The following is an 18,105-nucleotide window of genomic DNA, read 5'->3' as shown; positions in this document are numbered from 1 at the left end:
TACATGCATAATAAAAAGAGTACACTCAATACAAGAACCAAGAAAACAAGTCCAACATTGAAATATTAGGCACTTCCCACGTAGTGGACTTAAAAGTCTCTTTTACATGACACCTAAACATTCGAATCTCGAATATTTGGACTTACAACCACTTTCCAAAAAACACCGGGGTCTAAAGGTTTCCCAAGAGAAACTCTCAAAGATACATGAACATAAAAAAAACAACCCCCACATGGAAATAATAAGCCCAAAATTTAAGATCATAAAATGATCACTCAACGAGGTTAAACTATGAGAAATACCATAATAAAATTATGTACTCAACAATTCCCATAAAACCATTTAAAGATCAATAAACCCTTAAAACTCAAGTCTAAAAACTTTTGGCCAACTTTAATGAAATTCCAACACCAACACAAAGTGAGAATAAAAAGTCTATTTAGTCTCAACCATAGAAAATTCATTAAACAACACCATACCAATCATGACAAGATTAATGGTCCAATTCCCAGAAGTGTAGTGACTCGAATAATCAGGTATACATCCAAGGAAAATATTATACGTAAAAACTCACTCAACATATTCCAAGGAAAAGGGTTCAACATAGTTTGCTTCCACAAACTCAAACACTTATGTTTTAGGGGGTCATCACAAGCTTATGAAAACTTGCTCCAATGGGTACACAAAAAACTCCAAGGAATTAAATATGCATATTTCCAACAATGCATAAGAAACCATTAACTATGAAGTTACATACCCAATATTCATGGTAATAAACAAGAACTTGGAATCATACATATACACCAATATTACCATGACAAGTTAGCGCTTGAAATGACAACGTACAAGGCTAATAATCTAATCACCATTAGAATAAAACTACTTACTAAATACCCTTAGTAAAGAAAGTACACAAAGTCACAAGCCCAAAATTCCTCTACCGAGGAAAATATGACAATGCACAAATAATACACATTAGTCCTTAAGAGACTAGAAACATAACTATAATAAAACTAAGGTCTCCTCATGAAATTAAACATGCATGAAACCAAAGTAAACTATAGAGTGCAATAACATGTTCATACATCATAAATAATTCAAATACTCTACTTTCTAGTAATCATTCCAACAAATATTTGACAATATAAAAATCAATTTTAATATTGTCATCTTCACAAAATATAATTTGTTAAAATGACTATTAGAAATGAACATGTTAGAATAATATCTTATTAAAAGAAGTACTCCCTCCGTCTCTTTTTGTTTTTTACGTTTTCCTTTTTGGTTATTTTAAAATGTTCTTTACATTTCCTTTTATATTATCACATAAATGACTTAGTATTCTATCAAAATTTGTGTCCAATTATTATTTTAACCAATTAAATTCAATGGGTCATTTAATCTCTCACACTTTTTCTTTGGGACATAAAATTTTTCTCATTTCCCAATATATCATAATTTTGATAAAAGTGAAAATATTATAAATAAACGTAATTTATCTTGTTTAAATAAAAAAAATTGAGGAATCTCAATGCAAATTAATTAATCGTTAAAACGCGTGAAAAATACCAAACGTAAAAAACAAAAAGAGACGGAGGGAGTAGTTTAGAATGAACCTCCCTTGATATTAAATCAAGTATGTATATTGTAAGACATTCCAAAATCTTCAATCAGTCCTCCATCACGATATCATGACCACCATTCATCAATCATCTTCTCCAAGACATTACTTTTGACTTTTCTTATCCAGAAAAACCAGGTTCGTTGTGGTAGTTGTAACTAGAGATCAAGATCATCAATTGACAATCTGACAGTTGAAAATCAAGCCCACAATGTCCCAGATATTGTGTAAAAATTTCAGGACAATCGAACCACGGATGAGCCTCGATCAGGGTCAATCTTTGAGACTGCTCACAGAAAAACGTGAATGAAAAACATCTTTGGAAACCCTCTAAATTCCCTTTTATCTTTCACTCAAACTCACTAATATAAATTTCCTCACAAATCATAAGAAGTATTTATCCATTGAAATATATCTCGTTTTCAAATTGTTGTAAAAATTGGGTTTTCAAGGCAAATACGAGAATAAGAATAAGAACGAGTTTAGGAAATCCTTGCGCCGTGGTAACCAAACCACTGCCTTGAAAACGAGATTCGGTGCAACCGGGGTGCACAATTGTATCCACCGATTCGTTCCCTAAGGTTTACACAGCTCTCAACACACAAAGGCACTTTTGGGTGATGAGATGGAGCCACATAAACTTATGCCCAAAAGAATAAGAAGGAAAAGGTTTGAAGATATACGAATAATCATGACTTAATCATGAACCAAAATTCTTCCATCCAAAACAAAGAGAAAATGAGGAGGAGAGGAAGAGATCAATATATGTGTGTACAAACAACTCAGAAAATGAAGAGTACTTATAGGATTTGTGGAGGAGACAAAACAATCCAAAGAAATCAAAGATTTCAAAGGAATTCAATGATATTATAATCAACCATAAACCCATGATAATGAAGAGTTGATAACCCCCATAATCAAGAGAAATAATGGACCAACATAATCACCATAATCAGAATGATAATTGTCCATAAATCATATTTAAAAGGTTATCATAAAGGAGGAATCCAAAGAGAAGATAAAAAACGGACAACACCAAGAACCGATCTCGAAACCTGCCGGTTTTCCAAAACCGGCCGGTTTTCGGTTCACTTCAAGAAATGCCTTTTAAGTCCGTTTTTCAACTTACGCCCGAAACCTGACGGTTTTGGAAAACCTGGCAAGCAATTTTTGAGAAACCTGTCGGTTTTCCAAAACCTGGCAGACAGGTTTTGAGCTCTTTTCCATCTTTAAATTCCAACAAAAACAAACTAGGTGACCCTACAACTAATGTAGCAATGACATGCTTCATTTCCCACTTGTAGGTCATTAGTGTATCCTAGCTTCCATCATTTGAGTTATTATCGAAGTAAGAACCTCAAGCGGTATATGATACCAAGGAATTTTGATTGCTAGGTCACTTCTCTTTAAACATAAACTTATAGGTAGAAAAGGAATTGTAAATCCCTTTTCACTTCTTCCTTGTTTTCCTATTTGTTGTATCCTTTCTTATAGTCTTAAGAATTGACTTCTCTAGTGTTGACTTTTATACTTTGTTAGACATGTCCAATGTCATTCCAACAAAGGTCTTACCATTTTATTTATGTTAAATATTTTGCTTCAACTGGATGATCTTACCAGAAGCTTCTAAAGTTCTCTAAGCATAAATCTATTCGAATGTCTAAGGACTAGACTCATTCGAGAATTAAATGGACAAAGATATTATATTAGGTTGTTAACCATTGGTAAAGTTGAGAGTTTAAACTCAATGCTTTATGATCTCAAAACTACATTGTATTTTGAATTCACAAGCACCAAATCAGTTTGCCATTCGACTTTGATACTCGAAAACAGCCATTAAAGTCTCTAAAAGAAACGTACATTTTAAATTGCTCACTTTCTCTCATTTCCGTGAATAGTTCTTGGATTCACTACCCATCGAGGAAATTTACTGTTACCTTTCTAAAAGGATTTACTACAGTGCAAGATATTTAATTATAAACAATAATTAAAACATACATTGAAGCATGCAAAGTCCAAACATTTATCATGAGTAATAACTTGAAAATTAAAGCAATCATGCAATTTAAACAAGTCATTGGCATTTTATTCGAAATATTTAGTTCCGGCAGGTGGGAATAAAATGAATCCAAGACCCCAAAATCATTGAAAAATTAAGCACTATTTGACTTAATTCTAAAATATTTTAGGTTAACAAATCCCTTGCTAATAACTATTCTTGGTTGATAGGCACGTCTAAGAACTTATTAGGAAAACCTATCCCATTTGCCACGACATAAAAGGACTCCTTACGTATATCGTTGAGTTCAACCAAAACCAAGTTGTAGTCACAACTAATTGTGTACCTTACCCCTTTAGAATCAATATGTAACACCTCGCTATGGAGGAAAACTATTACTAGATTGATTAAAGGTTATCCAAGTAAGTGTTATTTTGGAATGACACCTTTTAACTCAATTTTAAAGTTTGGAACTTAGGGCTCTTACTATGTTGGTTAGATTTTAAGTGAACTAAAATCCTTAATCATGCAACATAATCAAGCCACAATCTCATGCATAATATCAAGACATATTTAAAGCAATAAATATCTTAAAACATGCATAAGATTTAAATGTGATCTAGTATGGCCCGACTTCATCTTGAAGCTTCAACTTCAAACTATGTCTTGAAAATGGATTGGAAACTCCGTCTTAAATTTCACCATGGGAGGCGCCATTTTCTTCAAATAGGATATGCTATAATTAAAACTAATTACAACTATTTGATGGTACGCAGACCATATTTAAATAAAACTTTGGTGCATAAGACCAATTTTACATTCAAATTAATGGTACGCATACCATATTTACTATCCTATTTGGGCCATACTAGTCACTTTCCACAACCTATAAAACAGTACTTTACAATATACCATTCATCCATTCATTTATCAATGAATGGCCCACATAGCAAGTTAGTAGAAAAAAATCATGCATCACATAAACATTTGCAGCAACTAATCAAAGGTTCCAACAATCTATAAATTATTCAACCTTATTAGGTCTAATCGATTTGTTTTAACCTTAAAGGAATAAAGACCTAATCAAGAGTTTAATGACTAAAAGCTCCCACTAAAACCAAGAATTTACATGCTTTACAAATTTTAAACATAAAAGTTGTATTTCCTAGTCTAACCGCAAACTTACAAATTTAATTAAAATTTAAAGCTCACATAAAATAATTTTAAATCCCTTAATAATATTTTCAGTTCATTAAAATTAATTAATTATAATTTTACCAAGGTTTTAATTTTATTAAAATAATTAGTAAAATTAAACGAAGTCTAACCTCAAGATCTTAAGATTTGGATTGTCCTCCCATACATCGGGATGAGATGCCGAAAGTTGTACAAGGCCACTCGGAGAGCTAGAACTGAAAAATGCATGGCCGTGCTCAGATGAATCATAGGCTATGATTATCTGTTTATTTGATCAGTTGAGCCCTGAAATCGAGAAATACCTCTGGACATAATAAGGATGACTACTCTTACCTTATGTTCATGAGCAGGCATCAAGCGACAAAGGAATTAGGATATGCACACTTGTCCCTTAGGACAAGTGGGAGACTGAAGGAAATAATGCCCTTGGTCCAAGAATGCATTTAATGTTAAGTCTAATAAATGCGGTTCAATATTAATTAACAAGTTAATAATTCGGTGAGATCAAGTGAACTGAATGCCCAGCTTGAGGCCGCTTCAGTTCAAGTGGAATTAATAATATTAATCCACAGCTTACTCTTGATTGAACCTGTAGGGTCACACAATTAGTACATAAACGAATCAAGTATTTAAGTGAATATATTATTCTTGATAATAGTTTGACTGCAAGTTGTAGGTTTCTTCACTATGTAATAGAAGATTCTCATAGTTTCGTTGATCTGAACTCTATGCCTACATAGGTATAGAACATCAAACAGACACTTGAAAGTCGAACAAGAAACATAAAACAGAGATTCCAGAGGCTTTTCGAAGTTCTTCAGAAAATCTGAACACTTATACTTTAAGGATTTTAGAAATGGCTTTAAGAATAGACATCTCTTAGAAGACTTTACAAGTGCTTCAAGGAGAACAAAATATTCAAAGGACTTTCAAGTGGCTATTAGTATTCTATTGTTTGATGTTCTAAACCCATGTAGGCATAGAGTTCAGGCCGGTCACTGAAACTATGAGATTCTTCTATTAGATAGTGAAGAAACCTACAACTTGCAGTCAAACTATTATCAAGAATGGTAATGAGTTTATGACTTGTTAGAAAGCTATGACGAAATATAGATTCCCTAAAACGGTTAGAGGCCATATATAGACTTAATGTTTAATTGGTTAAAGGCCATAAAACATACTTAGTGTTTTGATGACAAAATTGAAATTTTGATGATTTGCAAGAATAGTTTCACACCTATTGGTTGCAAATTGGTTTTAAGGATAAAAACCGTCAAACATGGAATTGTGTCTTCACACACAAATCTAGATTAGTTGCTAAAGGTTACAAGAAAATTCACGGTGTGGATTGTGTTGAAACCTCATGCAAAATCGTAATGCTCAAGTCTATGAATCAAGCAATAATTGCATATTGGTACATATAGCAATTGGATCACAAAACATATTCCTCAATCAAATGTTGTAAGAAACTATGTACATGGTATGTCATAGGATTTATGGATCCAAATAATGCTTAAAATGAATGCTAGCTTATGAAATTCGGGCATGGATTTAAGCAAGCAAATGGGAATTGGAACTGTATTTTAGTGAAGCTAATAAGTATTTTAGTTTCATAAAATGTACATGATTCTTATAGATATATAAGAAGTTTAGTGGGAGTACGTAAAACTTAATTGGTCCTATGTGTATCACACACATATCTCTCTATTGTGAAATAACATTCAAATGCCAATGACTTAGATTTGAAATTATTCATCAATGATGGACCAAAGCAAAACTTAGTACATACTGGGTATTGTAGACACCTACTTTTGTCCCCGTTCCCGCAAGGGAAAGGTTCGATGATGAAAGCATAAAAACTCCACTTGGCAACGCATCTCCTATAAAATAAACGAATCTCGATTCCCTATTTCATTTCACCCGAAACCTGCTATTTATGGAAACCTGCAAAAAATAGTAACTGCCGTAAAAGGTAGCGTCTAAAAGTGGCAAATCATAAAAGATAGAAACCTGTCAGAATTAGGTGTTGCACTCCACCATAAATCCTAAATGAGATAGAAAATCGCGAGAATCCTATTTTTGATAGGATTCGGAAATAAGAGTTACGTATTAATCAAAAACCTAACAAGCCTAGAGTTCGTAACGGGCCCAGACGCATTCCGTCATGAAATTGATACGCGCTAAAAGACTCGAATTAATCTCAAACTCTACGGATTTTAGGAATCCGAATCTGACTAAACAAAACTGCGCAGACCCTATTTTCAACGCCTGGCTCTGGGCGCCGAAATCTTCGGCGCCCAGGCCTGGGCGCTGAAAATACCTGGGTACGTCTCTTTTCCTAATTCTTTATGGATTAGAACTCTGCAATTCTATCTTTCCACGAACTCTTCCCTATAAATAGGCCCCTAGTTTCGACGTGAAACAACACACAACAACACATAATATATTCTGAGTATTGACTCTAAATCCCTGAGCCTAAGCCTCTCGCTGCGAAACTGTTCACGCGTTCTGTCGCAATCGATCCATAAATCGAACAGAACGTATCCTGTCCCATAATCGAGATTCGTTAAATAAAAAGGAGAAATAGCAAAGTCAAAGTGGTTAGTTTTCTGAGAACCGTGACGCACCTCTCAAGGGTGCGTCGTAATGTGTCCCTTTTCGATGATTTAACTGCTTTTCTCGCCCTTTTTATGAACTGTTAAACTAACCTAATATGATTGTTCTATCACGCCTAACAAATATAATATTTTTGGGAAATCGGATTATCATGCTAGGTCCCTTAATGTTATTTAAATCAGATAATCACGATCGAATTAGTATTATATGTTGCATATTGCTAAAATCAATTCAGATTAGTTTAATAGTTAACGCATGTCCCTTCGATTATTTATGCTGAGCTAGCAAGGATATCCTGCCTCTGGAGTTATCGAAGAGCGAATTACTCCTCTCGGTAGTTACAGTCCCCCGAACCCTCAATCTCTACCTTGCGGGTGTATATTGAGAGATCCCCACACCAGGGATCACAAGGGAACCTACGGCCGTCGTGGTCAAACATAATTGCATTCCCTTTATGTCACGATAACCGGGTTTTGTCAGTTTTTCTCATTGTTGTTAAAAACTGAATGGCGACTCCTATATTACTAGTCAATTGGGTGTATACTCACAGGAAATCCAATTACACTTGATTGAATAAAAAAGAATCGTCACACCCACGAGGGACAAGGTCACGCATTAGCCTCGCGCTTTTTCGACCCCCTCACAGTGGCGACTCCACTGGGGATAGTGAAGGAAATACTCGTGCTCGTAGGTAATCAAAATAGCCGAAGGGTGAAACGATCCTACCCCCCGTTTATTTCCCCATCAAGTTGGGACGACCTGAAAATCAGCATATTAATGTGAACGGGCAGAACATCATAACGAATCTCGGCTCCCTCGGGAGTTGGGACTAAGGATACCTTTTTTTCGCCAATAGGGGGGTGCATACGCCGCGCATGTTTCCCACTCGGTACTTGTGCAGGTAGTACACCTATCCCGAACCCAATCGCTCGCCCATTAGGTCCCTCTCGCCTGCATGCCCCCTTGGCTTGCACTTGCGGGTTGGCCTCTTGGGCGAAATTCGTCTGTTGAAGACACTACCTCGACCGGGGCATGTGTTGGATCTACGATAGAAGCGGTACCAAGCCAGGCGTGAATAAACTACCCATAGAAGCCTATCATAAACTACGTGGCATATTTAATTTTTAAATCCATGTTTGTAATGTAGTTATGTGTAGCGAAATATGTGATTGTGTGTGAAAAACTATCCTAGAAAACCAATGACCTTAAAAATTGCCCAAACATTCATAGACTAATTTGCCAAAGAGTTATACCGAAACGCGTGTTCCGTAAACCCGAATGATCGCCACAAAATAAGCGACGCTCGGGATGGCCTGTAACGAATCCCACAAACGCTGTTACGCGTAAAGGACGTTATTAGGCAAGCACGCAAATCGAAGTCGCATAAACAGAAAACAGAAAACGAGAACCAACCAGGGACGCATTTTCAACGCCCCTGGCTGGGCGCCAAAATTTCTCACGCCCACTGCTGGGCGCTGAAGTTGCTGCTTGGCTTTCTGGTCAGGCGCAGCAGCCTCGGTGCCCAAGCAAAAAAAAAAAGAAAATACGTAGCAATAAATATCCATAAAAAAGGAATTGCTACGAGGGCGTAAGAAAAGCACTCGATTTCAAAAGCGACTCGCGAAAAATTAATAACTCTTTGCGTCGTTGTTGGGCCTCCTACGACGGCAATGCTCGACACTAAAGTCGACCATGCAAATAATCATGAATGTCACACGGGCAGAGATTTTCAAAAACATAAAGAGTTCAAAGTGCACACATAACAGTCCAAATATACTAGTCCGACTTAATGGTAGTCATAGAATGCCTAAAAAACCGACTCACGAAACAAACTAATGTGTCTCCTACTCCACAACAATAATGCAGGGCCCCTGAGTACTTGCCCGTGATAGCCATCAAGGTACACGATGGAAGAAGCATATCCCGAACATCTGTACCTAGAGGTCGCACAAACCCAAGAGATGCATGCTCTGGGACACGACCCTTTACGTTCTCAAAGGCCACTCGCCCCAAAGAACCATGCTATGCCAAAAACGCTCCCCAAATCACATGCTTTCGGGCTATTGTTTGGGTTAGAAAAGAAAAGAGCGAAGAAAGAAACAGAAATTATGGCACTAGCTCTCCAAGATGAAGTGTTCGGTCCTACTAAATTGATCGCTCCATCACCCTCGAAAGATGACCAAATCCAACGAGGGTGGCGCAAGACTTTCAAATGGACTAATGCTCGTGGGATGAAGTTCAAGATATCTGCGGGAGAGGGTCCGATGTACAAAGAATTAGAGTCTGAATCCGAGTCTGACTCCGAGTACGAACCTAGCAAAATTGTAACCCCTCCCAAAAATAGTTTATACCCGGAAATCTCTACTCCGGGAGATCTTTTTGATGTAATGCTTCATGACTTTAATAAGATAAACAAAACTTTTGAGTATGTGCCGCTTAAAAATCAGAGTAATAATGCAGAATGTCTCGCCACTAATGAGCACGAAAAAGAGCCAGAAGAGGAATATATCGAACTAATAAAAGCTGTAAATGAACAAGAACTCAAAACTCCTATAATTGAGGACACAGAATCAATAAATATTGGAACAGAAGAAAATCCTAAAATTATTAAAATTGGCCTCACCTTAACTCCCACTGAAAAGGCCGATCTAATCTCCACTTTGCGGGAATTCGAGGGTGTCTTTGCTTGGTCCTACAAAGACATGCCAGGAATAGATCGAGAAATCGCTGAGCATAAAATTCCGCTAGATCCCAAAATGACACCAGTAAAACAAAAGCTACGGCGGCTCAAACCAGAGATAGCCTTGAAAATAAAAGAAGAAGTCACTAAACAATTAGACGCCGGCTTTATAAAAGTCTCCAACTACCCAGAATGGGTGGCCAATATTGTCCCCGTAGCTAAAAAAGATGGACGAGTGCGAATGTGCGTAGACTTTCGAGACCTCAACAAAGCCAGTCCTAAAGATGACTTCCCCCTACCTCACATTGACATACTAGTAGACAACACCGCAGAACACGCGCTCCTCTCCTTTATGGACGGGTACGCCGGATATAACCAAATACTAATGGCAGAAGAAGACATGGAAAAAACAACTTTCATTACCCCTTGGGGAACATATTGTTACACTGTAATGCCTTTTGGTTTGAAAAACGCGGGGGCCACCTATCAAAGAACAGCCACCACGTTACTCCATGACATGATACATAAAGAAATTGAGGTTTACGTGGAAGACATGATCGTCAAATCTAAAGACCGGCGCGGTCACCTCCCGGCACTTAAAAAATTCTTCACTCGAATCTTGAAATATAACATGAGACTAAATCCACAAAAAAGTGTGTTCGGGGTAACCTCGGCAAAATTGCTAGGATATGTTGTTAGTACGCGAGGAATCGAGATTGACCCATCTAAGATCAAAGCCGTTACCGAAATGCCCCCACCAAAAACTGAAAAACAGATAAGGGGCTTCCTAGGAAAGCTGCAATATATTAGTAGGTTCATTTCCAAGCTTACTATGACTTGTGAGCCAATATTCAAAAAATTAAGAAAAGAGGAAAGGGCCGAATGGGATGAACAATGCCAAACTGCCTTCGATAAAATCAAAGAATACCTAAGCAAGCCACCCGTCCTTTCCCCACCTTTGCCTGGAATCCCTTTACGCCTATACCTAACCGTCACGGATACTGCAGCGGGAGCTATGCTCTCACAGTGTGTACATGGATCCGAGCGAGCCATTTACTACTTGAGCAAGAAGTTCATACAGTACGAGACGAGATACACAGAACTTGAGAAAACCTGTCTCGCCCTCGTCTGGGCATCCAAAAAACTCAGACATTACCTATTGGCCCACACTGTTCATATAGTGTCACAACTAGATCCCTTAAAATACGTGTTCGAAAAGCCCGCCCTGAGTGGTCGCCTGTCCAGGTGGCTAGTCATGCTCTCAGAATTCGACCTAAAATTCATGCCGGAAAAAACAATCAAAGGAAGAGCGGTAGCCGAATTCCTGGCCGAGCATGCCACGAATGAGGAAACCCCGGAAGCTTACCTCCTCCCCGACGAGGAACTTCTGATGATACAAGACGACTATTGGACACTATACTTCGATGGCGCGTCCAACCAAAAAGGATGCGGCGTCGGAGTCCTCCTAGTCAGTCCCGAAGGAGCCCATATACCAATTTCCGTCAAACTTGACTTCGAGGCCACAAACAATGCCGCCGAATACGAGGCCTGGATAGTCGGGCTAGAGGCCGCAGTTAGCCTCGGAGTCAAATACCTACAAGTCTTCGGGGATTCTTCCCTAATAATCAACCATATATCCAAAAGATGGAAGGTCCGAAGCACTAGTCTCTCAAGACATCAAGCTCAGTTGGACCAAATAGTCCAGCAATTTGAAAAAATTGAGTATACGTACTTACCAAGAGACGACAACCAATTCGCGGATGCACTAGCGAAGCTAGCTTCAATGCTCAACATCCCGAATGAATGGGACGGAATGACCCTTCGGGTCGAGCGAAGGAAAGAGCCGGCTTATTGTTGTGCCATAGACTTCGAACCTGAAAACACCGAAGAAGAGCCATGGTACATGGACATCCTTCGTTACAAAACAAGTGGGGAATTCCCCCCAAACACTTCCCCGCGAGCACAAAAGGCCCTACGCCTCCTCACTTCACAATATAGCATAATTATGGGAGAACTGTACAAATACACGCCGAATAAAATCAAGTTACTTTGTGTCCATCAAAACCAAGCCCAAAGACTAATGGAAGAATACCATAACGGCGTGTGCGGACCCCATATGAACGGAAAAATGCTATCCCGAAAAATATCCCGCTCAGGATACTATTTGACCACTATGGAAACCGATTGCCATCACTTTGTAAAAACTTGCCCAAAATGCCAAATCTACAGTAACCTTAACCATTTACCTCCCTCAGAACTATACACCTTCACTTCTCCATGGCCCTTTTCCACCTGGGGTATAGATATAATCGGCAAGGTAACACCAACAGGCGTAGGGGGACATGAGTACGTTTTAGTTGCAATTGATTACTTCACTAAATGGGTAGAGGCAGTCTCCTATGCAAAGTTAACAGCCAAACATGTCACTCGATTCCTAGAAAAGAACATATTCTGTCGATACGGGGTTCCACATGAAATCATAAGTGACCAAGGTTCCCACTTCAGGGCCGAAGTCCAAGACCTGCTCAAAAAATATCATGTCAAACACCATAAATCCTCTCCCTACAGGCCGCAAATGAACGGCGCGGTAGAGGCGACCAACAAAAATATTAAAGTCATAATCGAAAAAATGGCCGAAAATTATAAGGATTGGCCCAATAAATTACACTTCGCATTATGGGGCTATCGAACCTCAATCCGCACCTCCATTGGAGTAACACCCTACTCTTTGGTATACGGAATGGAAGCAGTCCAACCGGTCGAGTTGGAAATTCCCTCCCTCCGGATCGTCTTAGAAAGCAAGCTACCCGAAGCTGATTGGGTTCAAGCTAGGTACGACGAACTCGTCCTTTTAGACGAACGGAGGTTGAGGGCTCTACATCACGTGCAAGTGTATCAAAAGCGTATCGCAAGGCAATTCAACAAAAGAGTCAAACCTCGAAACATCAAAGAAGGCGATTTTGTTTTAAAAGAAGTCCGCGCACCTACTACGGACCCTCGAGGAAAATTCCGGCCTAACTGGACAGGACCATATTTTGTAAAGACCATCCTACCTGGCGGAGCAGTCCAACTAGCCGACATAGATGGAGCGGAATTCGCTAACCTCACGAACTTAGGCCAGTTGAAAAAGTACTATATTTAATAAAATTCAGTCCGGAGTTAAGGCATCTAATAAAACTTATTAAGACTCATAAGCCAATATTCTGCGCATTACTCTAAACAAACGGCATAAAACTCGATAAAGTAGAAAAAGCGAAGGACAAAAATTCAACGCCCAGGACTGGGCGCTGTTATTTCTCGCGCCCAGGACTGGGCGCCGATATTTCCCTCGCCCTAAATCGGGCGTCATTCTCTCTTTCCACCTACCCTCCCGCTTCTACAAAGTGTTCAAACTCCTTTTTCTAACCCTCAAAAGAACCACGAACACTTGGGGGGGGAAGCAGACGAGTAACGAACACCCTTTCAAAAAAAAGTTTTTTTCAAAAAAAGCTAGAACTACGCGCGACCTGATTCTGACAAGATACGTAGGCAATCCTTCTCAAGGATTCGGTCCAATAAAAAATTAAAATATAATAAAGTCATGCAACGCATCAAGAAGAAAAGATATTGCCAAGGGCACTCTACCCTAACCCATGCACGGGCAAGACCAAATAAAATGAAAAAGCCACAAGAGTTTCCAGGAACAAGCCCAACAAAGGAGTATGACACGAGTCGGCAAAAAAAACAAAAAATAGTAAACATGCATATGTAATACCCCAAGTAGTCGGTTAGTCTAAAAATATATGTGCACTCTTATATGAACTCATTATTTTTACGAAAGTCTTTTCATTTTCGAAATTCGTCGTTGGTTTAGGAAACTAATACTGCTATAATATGTTAAAACAAAGCCCACGGAAGGCTCAAAACATTCTTGCACCAAAAATCGCAAAAAATATATATATACATGCGGAACACAAGAATGAATATGTATAAAACAGGAGGTAAGCCTAAGACTCGTCATCGGCTCCACGTCTCCAAGCCTCGCCGGTCCATCCACTCCACTCCCCGTGGTATGAGGGACCCCAACCAGAGTCACCCCAAAAATGAGGTTGCGACTGCAACTCGGGGCTAGGCTCTCGGGCCACCGACACAGAACGCCGCCTACGCTCCGGCTCGGACCTCTCCCCGGAAAAACTCACCCCCGCGTCAGAACGGCGATGCCGTAGGGGCGAGTGCCGTGCTCTCTCTCTCTCGCGACGACCGTGTTCCCTGCCCGAGGGACCCGCGTCGTCGGCCCCAGCACGCCTAGTAGCCGTCTGCAAAAAGGGACAAAAAAGAAAGTGAATAACCGAAAGCCAAACCAAATGTACAGATCAAAAGAAAAGAAGAGAGGGCACATTACCCGAGTAGAGTGGGGGCTCCTGCAAGAAAGTGAAGACCGAGCTCGAACCAACACCATCGCATTGGCCGTACGGGCCGGAACCTAAAACAAGAATGTCAGTAAAAAAGAAAGAAAAAATATAAAGAAGAGTACACAAATAAAAGGTGCATACCGCCTCTACTCCCTCAGGGAGCGGAGCATGGAAAACCCGGTCTTCCGGGAACGTCTCCACAATCTCGGATCCACTCTCTCCGGTATACGAGATCCGTGCATCGGGAAGCACCCATCCCCCCAACAAAGGGTCAGGACCCTCCTGCACAAAACACAGTAGGCATAAACACATGGGCACGAACATGAAAACACTAAAATCAATACAAAGAGAGGAGGCAACTTACAGCGCCAGGCTCCGGGAGACGAAGAGAATCCTGGATAAACTGGTAATAGCTAGCTCCCTCTATCACCAACTCTGTCGCCGGCACACCAGTCCTCGAGTGGACCCTCCACGACTCGCCTATCGAGCGAGTAGACAGCATGGTCGCAGGCGGAGGCCTGGGCACCGAAAAAACCCCGACCGTCTGCATACGTACCCGCTCTCCCAGGTACCAGACAGGGTCCCGGCGGCCAACGAACAAGACCCGCATCTGGCTCAGGGCATAACTCTCCCTGACCGAAGCATGGGTACCCCTAAGAGAGAGCCATGGGGTCCAAACCACCTGTTTACGTACAAAACGCAGTCAGATCTCGCACATGAAAAGAATGACGAAATACGAGATAGAGGATAAGATTCTGTACATGCTCAGGGTTCCCGTCCCGGATAAGATCCCACACGGTATCGGGCGGTGGACGCACTGTCAGCTTCTTCTTCCAACCCCAACGGCGACCGGCAGGGAACTCCAAAGGCCTCTACCCCTTTCGGGGAGCCAGCCAGGGTAAGTGCTCAAAGGCCCACAGCTGCGAAAAAGAAAAGGATAATAAAACGTTAAAAAAAAAGAGGCCGGGTAAAAGCGAGAAAAACAAAAGAAAGTCTAGGCACATACCTCGATCAAACGCGGCACTCCCGCTAATGTAATCACAAAGTGACGTATACTCGGGTCCGAGACGCGCACCGACAAACTCATCTGGCCGACAAGCGTCGCATAGCCCAAATCACCCCAGCGATAGTCACCCAGTGTAGACACGTCCTCCACCATGCCTATCCACCTCGGGTCAAAGGTGTCAGTCGGGCCCGATAGAAAAGTGGAAGTAATAAAATGGAGGTAGAACAGCCGAGCCTGTCTCGAAGGCGACTCCTCTACCCCGTGCTCCAAAGCCCACATCAGGTCAGCGAAAGGTATCCCACGGGGCTGGTACGAAGGTAACCTACTACCCATCCACGAGCCCAGGAGCCTGGTACCCTCAGCAACAGTCGGCGATGGGCCGTCTGACCTCAGACGAACGGGGTTCCCTGTAAAGGTCAAACCCGTCAAAGCTGTGTAGTCCTCAGGAGGGATCGTCATCTCGCCCCAAGGAAAATGGAAGGTGTTGGTGGTATCCCACCACCACCTCATGAACGACCGCAGAAAGGACAGGGAGATGTTGAGCCGCAGTATCTCCCAGAAGGTCTCAACCACCGGAAACAGTGAGCTCGCTCTCACCAAGGCCTGGGCGTCCGAGCTCAGATAGCTGAAAACGGTCTCACTCGTCGGGGCGCCATAGCCGCGAACCGTAGTCTCTCTCCTCGCGTGAAGGCGGGAAGTCACATGGTGCTCTAGGTCGTAGTGTAGATCACGACCATCGTAAAGCTCAGGGCCCACCCATAGGGGACCCGGGCCAGTCGACTGACGCGTCATGCCACGCACCTCGTGGCCACCAGGAGGGGGTAACGACTCGTCAGACATGCTGATCAACAATACAACAAGGCATTATACCTTTGACAAAATCGGCACTCATACCGATCCCTAAAAAGAATACATTTCACTCATGAAATGGAGTCATACAATTTTTGTTCCCTAAAAAACATGATACTAAGTTCATACTTAGCAAAATTCCCTAAGTAAAAATTAACTCCAGCAAAATCAAAATTCTCCCATAATTTGTCATTCATGAATTATGAGGAACGCAAGCAATATACCAAGAACACCTACATTATAAGAAAATACTAGATTCGTAGGTATACTTGGGGGCTAGCATGAAAATGCCCAAATTCAACAAAAATCAACATACTTGCAAAAATCAACATGCACAAACTAATTAACATGTTATGTGAAACATTTCCAACTATCTAATTGGAGAAAAGGGGCACAAAATAAAAAACCCCCAAATCAATTTCATGCACGAAAATACTTGACAAAAATACTGAAATTGACAGAAAAGCTCAAAATTATTGAAAATTACTTACATTGGGAAGATTGGGAAGTAATTTGGAGTAGAATTCGTGAAGGAAAGTGAAGAAAACGAGCAAAAATAAGTAGAGAGAAGTGAAGAAGTTTGAGCAAAAATGGTGGAAATGGGAAAGGAAGGAGACGGTCCGCGAATTTAAAGACCAGTCCCCCTTTCGCATTTTCAACGCCCAGCTCTGGGCGTTAGAAATTCTCGCGCCCAGGCCTGGGCGCTGAAAATGCTTCCCAGACAGCGAATATTCTCTGTCGGGCATGCGTACTCCCCTATTTTGTGTAAAGATATCCGTTATCTTATTTCTATCCCAAAAAAGAAAAAAACGGTATTTTGAAAAAAAAAAAAAAAATAAAAAAATAAATAAAATATCGTTAAACAAAAATACACGATGTGGACCCACTTATAGGACACATCTAAGCAGGAAATATTACGACCCACCAACAGGTTGTAATCACCAAAAGCTCTTCTACATAGGCAAAATAAGAAATTCAAAATGGGCTCGCCCACCCTCAGCGGGCAGGGTCTGCGTCACTAGCCGCGCAGGTCCTCAGTTTTCGAAAAATAAAGTCCTCAAATTTAAAATAGGTTCGCCACCTTCAGCGGGCGGGGTCTACGTCACAAACCGCGTAGGTCCTTATTTTCAAAAATTTCAAAACATATTCGTCCACTTCTATCGGACGGGGTGTCCACCCTCAGCGGACAAGGTTTGCCACCTTCAGCGGGCGGGGTCTACGTCACAAACCGCGTAGGTCCTTATTTTCAAAAAAAATTTAAACAGATTCGTCCACTTCTATCGGACGGGGTGTCCACCCTCAGCGGACAAGGTTCGCCACCTTCAGCGGGCGGGGTCTACGTAACAAACCGCGTAGGTCCTTATTTTCAAAAAACATCAAACAGATTCGTCCACTTCTATCGGACGGGGGGTCCTCCCTCAGAGGACAAGCTCGCCCACCTTCAGCGGGCGGGGTCTGCGTCACTAACAGCGCAGGTCCTTAGTCGCTGCAGCGATAACTTTTATTGGTTTTCCCTTTTTCCAAAAATTAAAGGATTGGTTTGTTGGATTTTCCTTCGTTTTACATCCTATAAAAACAAGGGGGTTTTCTCGTTTAGCTAGCCCTGAAAATGAGAATCCTTAAAAACGTTTTACCTCGTGATTGGGCTTGGCCAGGCCCAATTACACTTTACAGCTTTAATTTCGAAAACATCTGTAGTTACTCCCAATGACAAAGTGAGGGAGTTTTCTACGCACCTTTAGATCC

Source organism: Spinacia oleracea, chromosome 3, assembly GCF_020520425.1.
Source record: "Spinacia oleracea cultivar Varoflay chromosome 3, BTI_SOV_V1, whole genome shotgun sequence".
Classification (NCBI taxonomy): Eukaryota; Viridiplantae; Streptophyta; class Magnoliopsida; order Caryophyllales; family Amaranthaceae; genus Spinacia; species Spinacia oleracea.
Note: the sequence above shows the minus strand (reverse complement) of the source record.